Below are 4501 nucleotides of genomic sequence, written 5' to 3'. Positions count from 1 at the left end.
GAGCCGGAGGCGGCGAGCGGGCGCGCGGGAGTAGAAGCCGGCGGGACGGCGGGCGGCGCGGGCGGCGGGACGGATGGCGACGGCCGGGGACGGGGCGAGCGCGGCCGCGGCCAGGAGGAGGTGGAGGAGAGGCCGGCGGCTGGGGGCGAGGCGGGTACGGGCGCGCGGGAGGTCAACGGGGCGGCCGGCGGCGGCGGGAGCGACTAGCAGCGGCGGACGCGGGCGTGGGCGCAGGATTTTTCCCTCCTGCGCGAGGATAACCGCCAAATGAGGGTTGGGGTAGGTTTTGCTCCTCAGCCCTTACTTTTCAGGATTGGGAGAGGATTTGAGGGTTGGACCCTTAGAAAAATTGAAGGGTTTGAGAGTTAAGGGGTTCTAGTCTACGTGATTTTTTACTTGCAAACTGTAAAAAAATAATTATTTATAAGGGCTTAGGGGTTTGAGGGCTCTGCTAGAGATGCTCTAATTAATTAACGGCCATAACAATCAGAACTAACATGCTGCATGCATCAGATGATAATACAAAACGCTTGAAAAATCACAAGGTAAGAAAAAAGTGATGGTGCCCACGGAGGAAAAGATGGAAAAGTTACGGTGCCAAAATGTGGCGAACGTTTTGCTCGCCGTGGGCTCGCCTGCGTTTTGGCTAGAATTGCATGGGCGGGTGCCGGGCGTCTCGGGCGAGCCAAATTTTTGGCACCAGTCCAAACGACTACCAAAGTTCGTGGGCCAGCCAATTTTTTGGCATGATAACCATTGACTGTGATCCAAACATAGATTCTTATGTGGTTGTTCTCCGGACTCCTGCGACCCACTTTGCTTTCAATTGCGGGAAAAAGTGTGCGGCACCAGTCGGCGGACTAATACAAACTCATATTGGATTTGAACCGCGCGATCCGAACGGATGCGGTTTGAGGTCCGCTTTAAAGATGCCCTTACTCTAGGATGCCTTTACTGTAATATCAACTCCAGCGCGTTGACCCATTTCGCCTGCATGTGCCCATTTGAATTGAAACGAATACAAAAATCGGTCCTAGGTGCTGGCTCAAATGGACGCGTGTCCGCTCTTTGTCCGCCGAGCGATCCATTCCGGGCCAAAATTTGGGCCTCATTTGTGTCGATGAACACAAAACGGATGTGCGCGATGCCCGCATACTACTCCCCTGGCCCGCTAGTCCGTGGCACACAGATCATTCTTTTCCTCCCATCGACAGCCAGCACACCCGGCCGCCCCACCCCGTCGCCGCCGCCGCCCAGTTCCGGTGCCCAGGCCAGCCCCGCACACACATACCTCCCCCGCAGCACGCCACCTTCAAACGTCACCGCCACCATCGCCTCGTCGCAGCTTCCCCGACGTCGCTGCCAGCACCACCTCGCCCCCGCGCCCTGGCCCTACCTGAAGCAAACAAAGGGCGCAACCTCGTTCGTCGGACGTCGCCACGCTTGCCGGACACTGACAGGGCCTCTTACCAGGTCCAAGGGAGGTGCGAGGCTCTTCGCCAGCCAGCTTCTTCGACAACGCCTGCAAACTGTTCAACGGTTTGCCTACAAAGTACAAATGACCTTTGGTGATGAGTTTTTTTTTCACAATTTCATTTGTGACTCGGATGATTCCTCATCCGCCGATTAGGAGCTTGTAGTTGCTACGTTGGTCGTACATGACCATCTTAGTAGGCAGCGACCGATGTTCCAGGGCTCGATCCCGAGGCACACTCCGGCATTGAATCGCAACCGAGAGAGCGGCCATTTTCTACTGTGGGAGGACTATTTCAAGACCCCCAACCTGCTCTTCATCACGAAAAAAACACAGCAGGTCGGCCGCGAAGACGAATATGCGTCCGCGCGTTGGGTGCACGGCCGACCCAAACACAAAAGGGCCGGACGACGAGCAAGCAACCGACTCAAATGGACAAAAAAGGACAAAACGCGTGTCCGTTCGGTCAACGTGTGCGAGTTGCTTAAGTTACTATAAGTGTAAACTTCGTACCCGACAGACAAGAAACGGACGCGTGTGATGTCCGCCTACTACTCCCCTTGGCCCGCTAGTCGGTGGCACACATACCATTTTTCCTCCCATAGACAGCCAGCACACCCGGTCGCCCCACCCCATCGCCGCCGCCGCCCAGTTCCGATGCCCAGGCCAGCCCCACACCCACATACCTCCCCCGCAGCACGTCACATTCAAACCTCACCGCCTCCATCGCCTCGCCACAGCTTCCCCGACGTCGCTGCCAGCACCACCTCACCCCTGCGCCCCAGCCCTACCTGAAGCAAACAAAGAGCGGCAACCTCGCTCGTCTGACGCCGCCACGCTTGCCGGACATCGATAGGGCCTCTTACCAGGTCCAGGGGAGGCGCGACGCTCTTCGCCAGCCAACTTCTTTGACGACGCCTGCAAACTGTTCGACGGTTTGCCTGCAAGGTACAAATGGACTCCGACTACAAGTATTTTTGTCCACAGTTTCATTTATGACTTGGACGATTCCTCATCCGATGATGAGGAGCTTGTGGCTGCTCTGTTGCTCGTCCATGACCACCTTAGTAGGCAGCGACTGATGTTCCAGGGCTCGATCCCAAGGCACACTCCGGCATTGAATGGCAACCAAGAGAGCGGCCATCGTGAAATAAGGATTCCAGTCATCCTCCAGCCTCCTCAGCGATTTGGGCTTCCTGGCCGTCGGATCTGGTTGCTTGATGGATCTTGGACCGTCGGATCGAGCCCTGGAATAACCTTGCCCGTCGGATCGGAGAGGGGCGACTGTAGCAATGAACAGTTTCACCCCGCTGTAAAGATCTCGTGCCATCGCGCGTAATTCCTGTCCCCCGCCGAGGGCATTTTCGTAATTTCACTATGGGGTATAAAAGCCCAGTGCCCATAGGTTTTCTCCCCAATCGTCTTCCTCCCTCTTCCTGTTCACGGAGGAGCTGCCGTCGCCCCCGCCCCCGCCCTTCCCCTTCCATAGCTCGCGCTCTTCCTCTCTTCCCCGTCCCCTCGCTCCGCCGGCCGCCGGCCCGTCGACTCCTTCGCCTCCGGGGAGCGCTGCCGAGGCGGCCGTGTTGCTTTGGGTCGCGCGCCGCCGCGCCCCCTTCCCTAACCCTAGCTCCATCACCTGCCCGACCCGCCGCAGCCTGCGCCGCCTCCTACATCGAGCCCCGCTGTCCGCGTCCCCGCGGCGTCGCCATCTTCATCCGCGTGCACTTGGCGATGGCGCCACCCACTGTCGGCCCTTGGACCGTGCTGCTCGAGCGCGGCGCCGGCTCTCGATCCGTCCGGAGACGGAAATGGAGACGTCGCAGTGGAGCAGAAGCAGACGCTCGATGCGGCGCTCCCCTGTCCCTCTTCCTCCTGCATCAGCTGCATGCGCTCCATTCGGTGCTCTCCCGTCGCTCCTCCTCCTCCATCGCCGGGAGGGGCGTGGCCTTCTACTTGCGCCGCTGCTCCAGGTTCTCTCTCTCTCTCTGACTATTGCGATGGAACTGCAAGAGACGAACGAGTTGGGCTCGGACGTTGCTGGCCACCTGTTTGGTCTGCAAGAGGATGCTCCCCTCTCCCTCTGTAATTAATAGGCAAGGTACCATCTTTCTCTCTCAGATATGATGCATCCATCATTTGGGTAATGATTTTTTCCATGTGCTTACTGCTTCTATGTCCTAATCAGATATTAGATTACCGTATGGCCCTCAGTTGCCCCTAAAACCTCAACTACTGATGTTGTTGAGGTTACAGCCATAACCCTCTTGCTTTGAACAGAACTTATAATTTCTTTTGCATAAGTGTGCCAAGTGCTGAACTGATTCATGTGGCTGGTTGTTATTGGGCATTTGTGTGGTTTAAATATTTCAGTATCAGTGCAAGATCATCTCTCTATTTGAGTATTTATCTTGGTACATGAACATATTCGTATCAATATAGCACATGAATACTTGACATGGCTATCTATTTTAGTCTTGCATTGATATTTTGAGAATGGAAGTGGCCTGAAAGCCACTTGACTGAATTGCCATCTCTTGCAAAGTGGCAGTGCCATGATAGTTAGATGCCTGCAGGGGATCTTCTTTTCATTGAAACATTTACCTATGATATTGAGCATAGTTCATTTTTCTTGAATTTCGTTGCCATGTATGTGTTACTTGGAAATTTAGCCATCGAGCATGTGCTTGGGCATGGTTTAACATTGCAGAATAATTGTTTGATGTAGTTGGGGTTCTCTTTTTTGTGCGAAGTGCAGACTGAGATGGTTTCTTGTGCAAAGTGCTGCTACCGGTAATTTCTACTTCTTGTTCTTTTCAGTCAGTAGTTACTTATTTAGTGACATTATCAAAATCAACTTCAGTTTTGTTATTTGATTGCCTCCAGTTTTTTTCTTGCATGTAGGTCAACAATCCAATTTGGGTATTTGATTTCCTCCATTCTATTCTTACAGGCCAGTAATATGAATTTGTTATTTGATTCATTTGTGGTGGCTGGCAATTATTTAGGCTTCAGCTCAGTAAGAATCCC

This window comes from Triticum dicoccoides, chromosome 3A (assembly GCF_002162155.2).
Source record: "Triticum dicoccoides isolate Atlit2015 ecotype Zavitan chromosome 3A, WEW_v2.0, whole genome shotgun sequence".
NCBI lineage: Eukaryota > Viridiplantae > Streptophyta > Magnoliopsida > Poales > Poaceae > Triticum > Triticum dicoccoides.
Note: the sequence above shows the minus strand (reverse complement) of the source record.